The following is a 16,756-nucleotide window of genomic DNA, read 5'->3' as shown; positions in this document are numbered from 1 at the left end:
AAATAGTGGGCTTCTAAAAATCCTAAAATTTTAATTTTGCCGACTCTATGTGTACAGTATCTTTGGAGTATCGTACAACACGATTAATTCATTAATGTCATAAATCACCCTCTTCGATTATAAATCCTACAGTACGATTAGCTTAAATTAAACATCAGATCATACAGGACAAACCAAGGTTTGTCCAAAGAGCATTCATATAAATTGTATTGTACGATACATAATCATCTACTATGATCTATAAGTAATTCATATTCAATTTGTTTCCTTAATTTCCTGACTTAAATTAGGCAAGATTATAAAATATTATATAGTACAAACAATTCAATTTTCAAAATATTCTATTTTAAGTTTGATTCGACTGTGGGGTTTTAGAAAATAAATATTCATCTAGTACGATTGATTGTTGTATAGTACGATTAGTTATAATTAAAATCCATTTTCTCATTTAAATTAATTTCAGTTTGAACTGATCATATTGAACGATCTGAATCGTAGTGTATGATTAATAGAAAAATTAAAATATTTATTTTTTTCCTCCCCTTGTGTCTGTGCGCGCATAGCTAACATACACCTTTTTATATGCATTAACTCAAGAAAAATGAAATTAAATACTCTTTCAACAAGTTTAACTTATACAATACTTTCTTGAGCTCAGATTTTATGATGATGCATTGGGTTTTTTGAACCTGAAATATTAGTGATGCACAAAGTAAAATATGTAGTATATAAAGTAAGGAAAAATAAATAATCATTCAATAATTGTTATAATTATCAAAATATAAGATCGAGCTCTTGGATTGAAATAAACTTCCCCTTTTTAATAATGTAAAATATTATGTGTTGAAATTATAAGTTAATTTTAATTTCTTACTAAGCTCTCCTCCTTACTAAGTGATTCCTTTAAAAATATGGAGAATTTTTTTTAAATATTTTTATTTTAAATTTATATTTTAATGAGTAAATAATATAAACTAAAAGCAAAATAAAAACAAAACAAGTACTGAAAAATAAGTAAGACAAATTACACTAATAAAAATAAATCAATACAACCAACAACTCTCTACTCCCCCTTTGACCTCACAAAAAGAAGAACTATAGACTAAATAATAATACAAAAAAAAAAAGATAAGATAAGCAATCTATAAAGCACAAACAATACATCACATCACATATTAATCATAGGAGGGACCTTTATAAGGTAGTAGTGGCAGTGACTAGTAGTAGTGATGAATGGAGACAAATTAATCACTAAACCATGCACGGTTGATGCATTTGCTCCCATCATTGAGTGGAATCTAACCATAAGAATCTGTTTACTCCTTAGTTTTCTAACATCATTGGCTAGATACGTCTCTTGTTCTTTCCTATAGCTCAGATTCAGAGGTATCTCAATGTCTTCAGCATATATCCTATTTCAAAAATCATATATCCATTTTCTCGAAAGTGACTCATGAAATATATTATAAATTTTTTTATATGTGATCTAGCAACAGTAATCTATAGGTAGATTCCAATAATCTCAAATGGTCCAACATACCATGGACTCAATTTTTCTTTATTGTCAAATCTGCTAATACCTTTCATCTGTCCTATATTTATATATATATAATCTTCTACAAAAAATTATACAACTTGATGTTTATCATTAAAATATTATCATTGCATATATTGTACAACTATCAATCTATCTTTGATCAAACAGATCTTTTTAATAGCATTATCAGCCAAGGCTGCCCCAATACGATGTCTCTCACCTACCTTTGTCTAAGATAAAGGGGTTATGTATTTTTTACCATATAAAGCCTCATATGGATATATATCACGTATATTTATGCAAAATTGTCTACAAAATTAGACTGTTAGATTAAAATGAAATGTGCTAATTTTGTCAGACGATCAACTACAACCCAAATAGTATCTTGTCATTGCCTCAACTTGGGAAAAACCTTAGTAAAATCTATGTAACTTCTTCCTATTTCCACTCTGAAATGGGTAATGGCTTCAAACGACCTCCTAATCGTTGATGTTATGCCTTTACTAACAGATAGGCATCACATTTAGATACAAAATTTGTCACATCCTCTTTAATTCACGTCACCAAAATATACCTTTCAGATCACTATATATATATATATATATATAACTTCTTTGGCAAATAGTGTAACATAAATAATGAGCCTCATGCAGAATATCTCGCCTTAGATATCTAAAACTAGGAACTCATAATTGATTCTTGCAAAAGATAATACTATAATCATATACAAAATTTAAAATTTTTACCATATTTAATCAGATTAACCAGCTTAGATATTCAGCATATGACTTCTGAGCTTTCTTAATCCTTTCTTATAAAGATAGCTAAATAAATATTTGAGCCAACATATCAGAATCCCAATCAGCCAAAAAAATCATCTCCAACTATAATATCTCTATATCTTGTATCAAATACTTATCAGAAGTGAGCTGAAGAAATAAAACTCCAAAAGATTTTCTACTCAAAGCATATGCTACTACTTTGGCATTACTTGATTGATACTGAATAGTCAAATCATAATATTTGATCAACTCAAGCCATCTCCTTTGCCTCAAATTTTGATCGTTTTGAGTGAATATATATTTTAGACTCTAATGATCAGTAAAAGTATCACACCTGACACCATACTAGTAATATCGCAAAATCTTCAAAATAAATATAACATCAGCTAACTTCAGATCATGTGTCGTATAGTTCCTTTTATGTGGCTTTAAATGCTTGAAAGCATAGGCTATCACTCTATTGTGCTGCATCAGAACACATACAAACCTCTCAGTGAAGCATTACTGAAAATCTGAAATCCTTTTGTACCAGATGGAAGCCAAAGATGGAGTAGAATTCAAACAATCATTCAATCTCTAAAAATTAGCATCACGCTTCGGTGTCTAGACAAAATCTATTGACTTTTAAGTCATTCTTGTCAAATATACAAAAATTTGAGAAAATCCCTTCAAAAACTTCCTATAATATCCAGCCATATCCAAGAAACTGCATACCTCAAATATGGTACTAGGTCTCGGCCACTTGGTAACTACTTGAATTTTTTAGGGGTCTATAGAAATACCATCATAACTCACCACATATAAAAGAAATACTCCTCAACCAAAACTCACATTTGAAAATTTTTGCATATAATTGATGTTGCCTCAAAATCTCTAAAATAATAATTAAATGTCTTGCATAATCTTCCTTAGAAGTAGAATACACTAAAATATCATCGATAAAAATAATCACAAACTGATCCAGAAAATCTCTAAATACTTTGTTCATCATATCTATAAAGAAGACTGGTGTAGTCATCACCCCAAAAGGCATGACCAAAAACTCATAGTGTCTATACCTCATACTAAAAGCTATCTTCATCACATCAGCATCCCTCACCTTCACTTGATAGTATATAGATTGCAAATCAATCTTCAAAAATATGGAAGATCTAGTAAGCGATTAAATAGATAATCAAGCCGTGATAGAAGATACTTGTTTTTTATAGTGACTTTATTTAACTCCTTATCAATGCACATATGCCTCATACCATCCTTTTTATTTACAAATATAATAGATAACGGAGATGTAGGAGGATGAACGAATCCTTTGTTAACCAACTCCTGAAGTTGAAAGTTCAACTCCTAAAGCTCCTTAAATGTTATCCTATATGGAGCCTTAATACATGATCATATAGTATGATATATAATTAATTCAAATTTGATTTGATTACTTAATTACCTAACTTTAATTAGGAAATATTTTGAAAGATTATACAATATGAATAGGTTCATACATTATAAACAATTCAATTTTCAAAATTTGAATTTAACTATTTTAAGTGAGTTTGATTCGATGGCATGATTTCTGATAATAATTATTCATCCAGTACAATTAGTTATAATTAAAATTTATTTTCTCATTTAAATTAAGTATTTTAATTAATTTTTATTTGAAGTGATTGTATAATATGAACTGGATTACACAATAAAATTAACAAAAAATTAAATATCTACTTTTTACTCTTCTTATGTGTGTGTGCATGGCTGCTAAGCTAACATATACCTTTTTTCATATATTGACTTGAGAAAAATAAAATTATGAACTCTTTCAATAAGTTTAACCTATACAATAATTTCTTGAGGTTTTTTATTTAAGGTGACCTTAGGTTTTTTATTTTATTATTATTTTTATTTAAGGTGCCCTTAGGTTATCTAAGCGAAAGACAAAGCTAGGGTTTAAGTTTAACTAGCTTAATGCTCAAAATTTGATTATATGTGACAAACACTAGCTTAGAGTTTGCCTAAAGAGGTTTAAATATAGCCCACTATTCATGGTTACTTAGAAAATTCACAATTGACCTAAAGTAGTTCCTAGCTTACAAAACAAGCTTGTGATTATTCTAGTGGGTGGACTAGGATTATACTTAATAAAAGCTAGTTCATATGAGGCTAAGTCACAATAAGGTTTTATTTGAGCTAGGGTTCCAACGAACTAATTAAAATATGGGCAAGAGTTAATTTGCATTGATCAATCCATATTAATTCCTCATTGAGCTAGCACTAATCATGGGAGATGGTTTGAACCTTTACTTTGGGCTAGATCTAACTAAGCTTACAAAAAATATAAGCAACATTAACCAAATTTAAATACTTCATGAGTTGGCTTAAAAATGATATGAGTAAGGGACATAAAAAGAAGCATTCATTCATATGGACAAGTACACGTGAAAAGATTGTAATTAAGGCTTTGTTTGGGATAGCTTTCCTAGTTCTTTTAAAGTAGCTTTTTAGTATAAAAAATTTAGTTCAAGAATTTTTTGAACTAAAAGCTGCTGTAGATAGAAGTAACAAAGTTATCTCGAAAGAAGCCTAAATAAATAATATTATAAAGTCACCAATCATATTCAACATGAAGTTGCTTCATATGATGGCAATTTTAGCTATCATTAGTACAAACATAAATTTAATAATAGAATAATACATACTTGAAACACATAAATATATAATGTTGATATAAAAACACAAGTTATCAAAATGTTTTTTTTTTTTTTTTCTAACAAATCATCTATATTTTAGGTGACATTTTATTAAAACATCATTAATAAGAAATGTTAAATTTTTTTTGTTATAATATCTTTCATAATGATATACATTATGTATATAATAAACATCACTAATAATATGCAATTGAATGATATACAAGCTTTCACTTGTTAACAAAATTAGGCTTAGAAAATTGATAGGCTATTTATATGTAAACCCAAGATCTTTGTAAGTGTATATGTCATATAAATGTAATAAAATAGTAAGTAAAATATCATTCCCATGAGGATAGGAATTAACCCAATATCCCTCTAGTATTGTTTATACTTAATTTATCTTATTAATAGAATGCTTTGCATGCAAGGAATGCTTAAACTATATTCTAAATCCTTGAGGGTCTATGTGCAAGAAATATAAAGTCTAAACTTTTCCATTAGGAGCACCATGGGGATAGGGCAACATTAAAATCTTTATATTTTAGGGAATTTGGAGTAATGCTGCAACACTAGATTTAGCGCTACAATATTAGATGGGGTTTTGTGATGTCATGCTCTTCGTTGAGAGTATTGTGAAGTTGTGTCATCGAGTGCCATATTGCTAAAAAAATATTTTATAAAAAATTTAATTTCAACTTCATTTTCATTTTGGCCAAAATATCCCTCCCTCATGTCATAATCTGACTCAATTAAGCCCACATATTGGACATGTCCTATCATTTTAGTTTGCAACAAGAAAAATCCTAATATCTAAGTTTTGGATACTATTCAAAATTTTTGTCTAATTTTAATTTTAAAATAAATAACAAATCACATAGCTACTAATAACAGTCAATATACCAAAACTAAATTCATCCACAAAATTCTCTTTTCATTTTATCATCAAAATGAATATATAATAATTACACTATAGTATATAGGTAGATACTAGAATATATAATATAATAGAATAATAACTAGTCATGACTATACAAAAGTCAAAATAAATAAATAACTACATAAACTGAGATTAGATCCTTATACTGCTACTCAACTGGCCCTTTCCCTCTCTTAGACCCTAATAAAAATAGATGACAAAATAATTATGAGCTAACATAGCTCAGCAAGCCACATTTACTAATCTAAATTTTTAAATGAATCAATTTTTAAGCATTTAATTGAGTACTAAACATAATATAATAAATTTTTATGCTTAACAAAATAATAATTTTAGTTATCAAGAATTCAAATAATGGTGCTGGAAAAATTAATAAACAAGCACTTCATATGAAATAAAACTTTGATAATTCTTACACTTGTGCCTCCCAATAGATATAATTTAGATAATTCTGACCATTATACCTCTTAACAGATTTAATTCAGAAAAATATGAGCCTTATGGCTCCCAAAGCCTAGCAACAGAATAAAATGTGCATAATATGGCATCAGAATATACCCTTGGCACCAGAATAACATTTCGTACCAGAGCATAACTTTCTCCATTTACTCCAAAACTCCTAAGAATCGTACAATTCAATAAGATAAATACATAATTCATTACATTGCAGCAACATGAATGCAAGTAAGCTCATTTTAGAAATTACCAAAATTTCATAATGGTAGGCAGCATAATATACTCTTATGTTGAAATTCATGGTTTCAAAATTAACCAAATTATTAGAGATTGTTTTGAGCACTATTGAAAGACTAATTGTACTATAGTATTATTTTTTAGAGTTATGATTATTTTTTAATAAATGAAAATAGTAAAATTCCCAAAATCTTCGGTGTAAAATTTACACAAAAATACCTAAATATTTTGAAGCTCTATCTCTATAACATGCAAAAGTTACACTGTGAAAGATTTGTAGGTGTAAAGTTATTTTTGTTTTTGAGATATGAAAATATAAATTTAATAAAAATTCCCAACATTATAATATATTTTTTTTAAATTGAGATAGGCAAAATATTACCTACCTCAATCTAAATAACTTTTAGAATTGGGTTGTTGGTTAAAAATGCTTGAAGCATCCCAAATTTTGATTTCCCTCTAAAAAATCTCTTTTTAGAAATCTCTCTCTCTCTCTCTCTCTCTCTCTCTCTCTCTCTCTGTCTCTCTCTCTCTCTCTCTCTCTCACTAGTCGACCACTTGAGTTAGATGAAATGAATGGAATGGTGGAAAATTATATTTTTATTATTAAAATTTAGCTTAGCACACAGCTCTTTATGGCGCTTGCCACGACGCTCATTCTAGGAGCCCACAACGTCGTGTTGACCTCATTTTTGTATGAGGTCAAGAGGGCCAATCTAAATCTCTCTCTAGTGATCTAAGGACTAATAATTCTCCACCTGTCAGTCTTATGGAACCCATCCAAATTTCATTCTAAATCCCTGATCAAATCTAGTTTGATTTCCAATCCTAGGTCTTAGATCAATTTTCAATCAAACCTCAATCTTGTTCAATCCCTCTCAGCCATTCCTATGATTGAGATTGATTTAAAAAAAAAAAAAAACCAATCCAATCAATCAAGTCTAAAACCCACCTCAAATCCAAAAATTTTAAGTCAAAATCCAAGGCCAAAAGCCTATGTCCTAAAAACCTATTTGAATGAATTTTCTATCACCTGGAAGCCAAGTCAAATGACCTCTAATTCATAATCTATTAGTTTCTTATTTACCACACATGTTCTAAGATCCAACCACCAAATTTGAGCTTATTTTGAGGTCCCTATCTCCAGAAACTGAATCTTTTCCCATAGGCTGCAAAACCTTCAAATATTTATAGCAAGTTTCATTGAACTTGCCATCCGGTGGAATTTGACCATGAGACCCTTTTCAAATCCTCTAATTATATCCATCACCTTTGTTATGACCTGGTGACCAGTAAATTATACTTTCATGGACCTAATTTATCCCAGGAATGACCAGGGGTCAAAATGATCAAAATACCCTTTAAGGGGAATTTTGATCTTTTCCCCAAAATTCAACATGACCTTCCCTTATCAACCTCCAAAACCTATCCCAATGGATCCTAAATGTCCTTAGGAACATAATGAACCTAAAACCACACATTGGTTTGACCTGGTTGACCAAGTTAACTATGGTTAACCAAAGTGACCCTTAAGGGTTTAAACACACATTTCAAATCAAATGGCCTCTCCTTGAGATGAAATTGCAGCCATTTAGTTCATACCATCAATTTGAACACAATTGACCTAAGCCTTGACTTAGGCCAACTTGGTTGACCAAACCTCCCATATACCTCTACCTTTCCAAATCCTTTGACCAAGATTTCTCCAAACCCATTCGAACCCATGGGGTGACCCATTGTGTCCTCAAGAGATCCCTATTAAACACCCAAGCCTTGGGCCCACTTCGGTTAGCCATTTGGCTTGACCCAAGTGTCCAAAGAGATGTTTCCCTTGAGCCAAGTTCCAACCCTAGCCTAATTGGATCAAACTAATGGTGGCATTGGGTTCCGCTACAATATTAGATGGGGTTTTGTGATGTCATGCTCTTCGTTGAGAGTATTGTGAAGTTGTGTCATTGAGTGCCATATTGCTAAAAAAATACTTTATAAAAAATTTAATTTCAACTTCATTTTCATTTTGGCCAAAATATCCCTCCCTCATGTCATAATTTGACTCGATTAAGCCCACATATTGGACATGTCCTATCATTTTAGTTTGCAACAAGAAAAATCCTAATATCTAAGTTTTGGATACTATTCAAAATTTTTGTCTAATTTTAATTTTAAAATAAATAACAAATCACATAGCTACTAATAACAGTCAATATACCAAAACTAAATTCATCCACAAAATTCTCTTTTCATTTTATCATCAAAATGAATATATAATAATTACACTATAGTATATAGGTAGATACTAGAATATATAATATAATAGAATAATAACTAGTCATGACTATACAAAAGTCAAAATAAATAAATAACTACATAAACTGAGATTAGATCCTTATACTGCTACTCAACTGACCCTTTCCCTCTCTCAGACCCTAAAAATAGATGACAAAATAATTATGAGCTAACATAGCTCAGCAAGCCACATTTACTAATCTAAATTTTTAAATGAATAAAATTTTAAGCATTTAATTGAGTACTAAAATAATATAATAAATTTTTATGCTTAATAAAATAATAATTTCAGTTATCAAGAATTCAAATAATGGTGCTGGAAAAATTAATAAACAAGCACTTCATATGAAATAAAACTTTGATAATTCTTACACTTGTGCCTCCCAACAGATATAACTTAGATAATTCTGACCATTATACCTCTTAACAGATAAAATTCAGAAAAATATGAGCCTTATGGCTCCCAAAGCCTAGCAACATAATAAAATGTGCATAATATGGCATCAGAATATACCCTTGGCACCAGAATAACATTTCGTACCAGAGCATAACTTTCTCCATTTACTCCAAAACTCCTAAGAATCGTACAATTCAATAAGATAAATACATAATTCATTACATTGCAGTAACATGAATGCCAGTAAGCTCATTTTAGAAATTACCAAAATTTCATAATGGTAGGTAGCATAATATACTCTTATGTTGAAATTCATGGTTTCAAAATTAACCAAATTATTAGAGATTGTTTTGAGCACTATTGAAAGACTAATTGTACTATAGTATTATTTTTTAGAGTTATGATTATTTTTTAATAAATGAAAATAGTAAAATTCCCAAAATCTTTGGTGTAAAATTTACAAAAAAATACCTAAATATTTGGAGCTCTATCTCTATAACATGCAAAAGTTACACTGTGAAAGATTTGTAGGTGTAAAGTTATTTTTGTTTTTGAGATATGAAAATATAAATTTAATAAAATTCCCAACATTATAATATATATTTTTTTAATTGAGATAGGCAAAATATTACCTACCTCAATCTGAATAACTTTTAGAATTGGGTTGTTAGTTAAAAATGCTTGAAGCATCCCAAATTTTGATTTCCCTCTATTAGAAATCTCTCTCTCTCTCTCTCTCTCTCTCTCTCTCTCTCTCTCTCTCTCTCTCTCTCCCCCTCTCACTAGCCGACCACTTGAGTTAGATGAAATGAATGGAATGGTGCAAAATTATATTTTTATTATTTAAATTTAGCTTAGCATCACAGCTCTTTATGGTGCTCGCTACGACGCTCATTCTAGGAGCCCACAACGTCATGTTGACCTCATTTTGTATGAGGTCAAGAGGGCCAATCTAAATCTCTCTCAAGTGATCTAAGGACTGATAATTCTCCACATGTCAGACTTATGGAACCCATCCAAATTTCATTCTAAATCCTTGATCAAATCTAGTTTGATTTCCAATCCTAGGTCTTAGATCAATTTTCAATCAAACCCCAATACTGATCAATCACTCTCAGCCATTCCTATAATTGAGATTGATTAAAAAAAACAAACTAATCCAATAAATCAAGTCTAAAACCCACCTCAAATCCAAAAAATTTAAGTCAAAATCCAAGGCCAAAAGCTTATGTCCTGAAAACCTATTTGAATTAATTTTCTATCACCTAGAAGCCTAGCAAATGACCTATAATTCATAATATGTTAGTTGCTTATTTACCACACATGTTCTAATATCCAACCACCAAATTTGAGCTTATTTTGAGGTCCCTATCTCCAAAAACTGAATCTTTTCTCATAGGCTGCAAAACCTTCAAATATTTATAGCAAGTTCCATTGAACTTGCCATCCAATGGAATTTGACCATGAGACCCTTTTCAAATCCTCTAATCATATCCATCACCTTTGTTATGACCTGGTGACCAGTAAATTGTACTTTCATGGACCTAATTTGTCCCAGGAATGACCAGGGGTCAAAATGATCAAAATATCCTTTAAGGGGAATTTTGATCTTTCCCCCAAAATTCAACATGACCTTCCCTTATCAACCTCCAAAACCTATCCCAATGGATCCTAAATGTCCTTAGGAACATAATAAACCTAAAACCACACATTGGTTTGACCTGGTTGACAAAGTTAACTATGGTTAACCAAAGTGACCCTTAAGGGTTTAAACACACATTTCAAATCAAATGACCTCTCCTTGAGATGAAATTGCTGCCATTTAGTTCATACCATCAATTTGAACATAATGGACCTAACCCTTGACTTTAGGCCAACTTGGTTGACCAAACCTCCCATATACCTCTACCTTCCCAAATCCTTTGACCAAGATTTCTCCAAACCCATTCGAATCCATGGGGTGACCCATTGTGTCCTCAAGAGATCCTTATTAAACACCCAAGCCTTGGGCCCACTTCAGTTAGCCATTTGGCTTGACCCAAGTGTCCAATGAGATGTTTCCCTTGAGCCAAGTTCCAACCCTAGCCTAATTGGATCAAACTAATGGTGGCATTGGGTTCCTTTTAACCCAATACACTTTCCCTAACTGACCCAACCCCTGGGTTAGGAATTAGGCTAACCCAACATGGCCAAAACCACCTTGGGTTGAGCCATTTCTCAACATAAACTTAATTACACCCAATCAAGACTTCCATTGGGTAGCCCTAGGTCCAACGCACCTACCCTAGTCAGCTCAATCCTTAGGTTGACTTGGGTCAACCTCTAGGCTAGTCCAAAGTGGTTAAAACCACTTTAACTCGAACCAACTTCTTCTACAGACCAATCCTAACCCAATTTCTACTTCCATTGAGTAGTTCTTGACTTAACCCATCTCCTACTTCAATCACATAACTTGATTTAACCCAGGATGCACCCAAGTTGACCTAAATCATACAGGTTTGGGTCAACCCGAGCCTACTTATTGAATTGGACTGTCTTAAGCCCAATTGAGTTCACCCTCAAGCTTGCCGGACCCTAAGAAATCTTTCCAGCTCAACTTGACCCAGTCCCTGGTTGGCGGCAAATGAAACTAATAGAAATTTGGCTCTGGTAGTCCCCTCGATCACAGGCCTCATCTAAAGGGTTCCAAAGCCTAGTCTCACTGGCTTCGAGCTCACGAGGCTTAGAGGACATGTCCCCTTCCACTTAGAGGCCATCTTACAACTGCCCCAATCAATCCCAATCTTTCATGGCCACGGGGATAGCTTAAACAGGGCACCCTAACCCAGACGTCACTATTCGATTATAGCTTTTTGAAATCCTTCCCCAAAGCTCTCTGAGCATTTTTCTCTCATTCTGAAGCTTCTTAGCCCTCTCCAACTAGTGCTTGGAGCGAGCTCTGCTGAAATCAATCTGTGTTCTACTCAAACTCCTACTTCTGGTGATCCTCTGGCTGAGGCATCTGATGGAAAAGAGTTCGCCACCTTTCCCTCAAGCTTCCTGATAGAAAAATTCAATTATTTGGGCTTTCTACATGGAGAGATCCCCTTCCCGAGCTCCTAATTAGTGGGTAGTGGTCAAGTGTGAAGAAAACCATCAAACCATTGAATTTTGATCATTGTTGGATTGACGGTTTGTATTGATTAGATCTTTCCTGTGAAGTTTTGTTGAGTTTCGCCGGCGGGATCTCCTGGATCATGCTGGAGAAGGTTCATGGTTGTGGACATGAGTGGGAGGTTAAAGATATAATCCTAACTAATAATTTAGATCAACAGTTCGGATTAGATCCCATGGTTTCAAAGCCAGTTTGATCACAGCCATTTGATGAGTGATCTAATGGCTATACTGAATTCCGTATTTACACAGTCGGTGCTAATGATTGGCTGACCAATCAGATGGAGATAACATGAAAAGCGCAGGCTGACTGTGTAAATTTAGATTTATTTAATCCAAAAAATTACAAGAATCTTCAAAAAATCATATCTCCTCACACACTTGTCCAATTTAGGTGTTCTTAGGCTCATTAGAAAGGTATTGAGGAGCACTATCAAAGCCCTATGGTTCTAAGACATGATTCTACACATGTTTATCTTAATTCTAGTAATAACATTTGTTCTATTTTAGCTTTTTTGTCAAATTATATCTCACCATGGCTTATGACTTTGGGAGAATAGATTTGTGCATGTCTCTTACATGTCCAAAATTTTCCCCATTTTTTTAATATATTTAAGGGAACTTTTAAGTTGATTTGAAATTAGGGGTCATAGTTTAACCCCCTGACCCCTAATTTCAAATTAGCTTTATGATCTTTCCAACGGGTTTTATGATTTGAATTTTGTTGTGTTGGTTATTCTACATTTAAGGAGTTTAGAGCCACGAATTGCACCCCAATCTAAGCCCTAAGTAGTGACTTAGGATTTTTTCTTAGGTAACCAAATGGTTATCTTGGGTGGCTTGGTTAGCCACCTTATATAGCTCCACTTGGGCCCAAATTTAGGGAAACTCGACCTTGAGATATGGTGATCTCATGGTCTAAAATTCACTTGATTTGGGGCCCATTTGGCCACTAATTAAGAACCATAAAATCCCATTTTAGATTTGACCTAGAACCTTAATTAATTCACTAAAAATTTATATTAATCCTAAAAATTCATATAAGCCCTCTAATTTCTTATAATTAAACCCTTAGACAGTGAAAAATAAAATTTCTATAAGATAACCCCCAATCTAACTTTAATTTAATTTCCAAAAAAATTAAAAACTAATTCAATTAATTAATTAAATATATTTAAAAATTTCAAAAATATCTAAATGCTTAAAAACATCCCCTTAGGTCCTCCTTTCCATTTGGGGGAAATTCCAAGAGGTTTGGGACTGATTTGGATCAAAAGCTAAAAATCCCCTTATTTTGGCAATTTTAGAAAATAAAAAGTAACCAATCTTTGAAAAAATCATTAAAAACTCTAGAAAAATTCAATTCAATCAAGCTCAAAACCCTTCAAATTTAATTAAAATCTTGTATTTTTTTAAAATTTCAAACCTCTAAAATCCGCTCAAAGTAAAAAAGTTAACTTTTTGGTTAATCATAGTTCAAATTTAGGTCCAAACTTCGAAAAATTATAACTTAATGTAGAAAATTCTAAATTAAGCAAACTAATAATCTAATTACTCATCTTAAGGTTTAATATTTGTTTAAAATCTAAAACTTTCAAAACTAACTTTAATTTTAAAAGTCAACTTTTAAGTCCTTAATTAATACATTTAAAGAAATTTCAATAATTTAAAAATTCAATAATCTACTTAAAATTCTAGAAAACTCTAACTTGATTAATAAAATCATTTAACCAAAATTTTAATCCACAAAAAATACTCTAGAGAAGAATTTTTTAGGATCGACTACTCCAAGCTGCGGGGCTAAGTGTCCTAAGGAGCCTTAGTTCCTTAAGCATGGTGGCACAACGCCAAGAATGAATTTAATAGAGTATAAAATATTTAAATAAAATGACTCTTAATTATTTAATCAAATCAAATCTTTAATTCAACTATATCAATCAGATTTTTAGGATGAACTACTTCGGGCTCTAGGGGTAAGTGTCCTAAGGGGGCCTAGTTCCTCGAGTTTGGTGGCACAATGCCATAAACCAATTGATAAAAAATATAAATTAATTTAATCTTTAAAACTAGAAATTGATCAAATTAATTAAAATTTATCAATCCCTTAATCTTTAACTAATTAAATTAATTTGATTAATCAAACCTTTAAATACATCTTAAACTAAACTTTAATGCACTAATGCTTAGACTCAAACATAAATTCACCCTTCAACCTTCAACAAACCTAAACATTAGACAACCTTAATAAACTACCCATATTAGGGACTACCCCAGCCACACAACTTCAACACATACATTAGATAGTATATTAGGACAACCAACTCTAGTCTAGGCTAGCCAGATGTTTACTTTAGCGCTATGTATTAGGTTTTTTGAGATTTCATTGCTTGATGTGATTGAAATTTGATTGATGTGAGTTTTTATTTACTTTTACTACACTCGATGAATTAATGTGATGGATGATTGTTTACCCTTAGGCTAGGACTATTTTGGTTACTCACTGAGTTTTCTACAGGTGGTCACACTCCTGCAGAGCAATAAAAGGGGGTTAAACTAATAATTATTATAACTATTATAGGTATTTCAACTGCTTAGCCCCAAAATTAAAAAGAGCAGGGTCAAGTGTGATTTATTTTATTGTACATATATAAACTTCTTGGAATATATTTTTATTTCAAATGATTAGGATAATCTTACAGGATAGTCTAGATTTTTATCTTTATCTAAATGTAATTTGTTTAAAAGTTAAGAGTTGTGAAAGTGTCTTTATGTTGGGATACATGTATCCAAATTTGGATTCCAAAGAGAAAATGATACCCTTTTGGGGGATAGTCCTATGGGGCATTTGCCTATGAACATTACTTTAAAGAATTAATTATATTGATTGCATATAAGATTTTGCCTGTTTTTCCTAGTTTTTTGGCAATTGTGTGTCTTTTTTATTTTTTCCTGGATATGCGGAGGCTTGTGAGAGCATGTATAAAATTCTTCTACTTAAAATCATAATAAAATTTTTAGCTCACATAAAAACTCTAACGATCTAAGAAGGAAGCTCGGGACTGCTGAGAGTCAGCATAAGCATATCATTGACTTTCTCCTCCTCGTTTAGTACCTCCCAGCCTGTGGGTTCTGGCAGCCCACCTGCCTTTGAGGGTACATATTTTATTAAGGAGATGTTGTGCAATATATAGGGAAAAATATTTTCAAGCCCTTTTAAACACTTACATACTCATTTTATGCATTTAATTGAGTTGATCAACATTTATTATATTAGAAATCAATTAAAATAGTCTAAATTATAATTGCATTTATCTTAAACATTTTTACCCTAAATAAAGTCAAGGGATCAATTAGGATCCACAATAAATATTGGTTCCAATTCTTAAAAACTTTAATAAAAATGTCCCTACCACTCTTACATTATCTATCAGACTCATGGATTTGAAATAAACTAGGTGGTTAGCTAGCTCCCCAATCTAGGCTGGCTAAGTCCAAATTTTACACTGTATTAGTTAGGTTTGGGACACTATCGTTCGATACCCAAAATATATTTAGGATCCGGGGAAGATACTGAGTCATAATGCCCCAACCTTTAAGATTATATAATACCAAATTTCTAATAAATTGCTCAACTCAAATTAAAGATTTCCCTGATCCAAAATTTAAAGCTCAACACTTATATTAGGTTGGGACACTTCTGGACTATTTCAGAATCTCAAAGTATCTTCTACCTCTCTTTCATTAACTCTTGAAATAAGTGCTCCAATTTGATCCAGTCCCTATTAAAATTCCAAAATTCATCTCTATTGATATCAATCTTTGAAAATTTCTAAATAAAATTTCTGTCATTATTTTAATTGAGAGTATTTATAGGAGACTCTAGTTTTCTATAATGTAATTAACTATGAGAGCTTACACTCGTAGGAAATTTAGAACTCATGTTTATTTTTCAAAACTTAATTAATATTTCTTTTGAGAAATCAAATTTATAATGATCATCATCATCATATTCAAATGATTATAAATGGATGATATCTTCTCTTATCGGGGATATATATCATGTTTTAACATAATTTTGAATATGAAATTAATGATTACTTCTCTTAATTATCTTAGTATGATATTTGACTGAACTTCATCTGACCCCCCCCCCCCAAAGAACCATAGATCTGCAACAGTTCTCTCTTAAATCAGGCTATGACATTCAAGACAAAATCCATAATTTTGGGTATGAATCCATTAGGAGATTTTATCTCCACATTCTGAGGTGGTATATTATCCTTAATGGTA

Source organism: Dendrobium catenatum, unplaced genomic scaffold (genome assembly GCF_001605985.2).
Source record: "Dendrobium catenatum unplaced genomic scaffold, ASM160598v2 fragScaff_scaffold_231, whole genome shotgun sequence".
In the NCBI taxonomy this organism is placed as follows: domain Eukaryota; kingdom Viridiplantae; phylum Streptophyta; class Magnoliopsida; order Asparagales; family Orchidaceae; genus Dendrobium; species Dendrobium catenatum.
The sequence above is the reverse complement of the archived record's forward strand: the minus strand, read 5'-3'. Positions refer to the sequence as shown.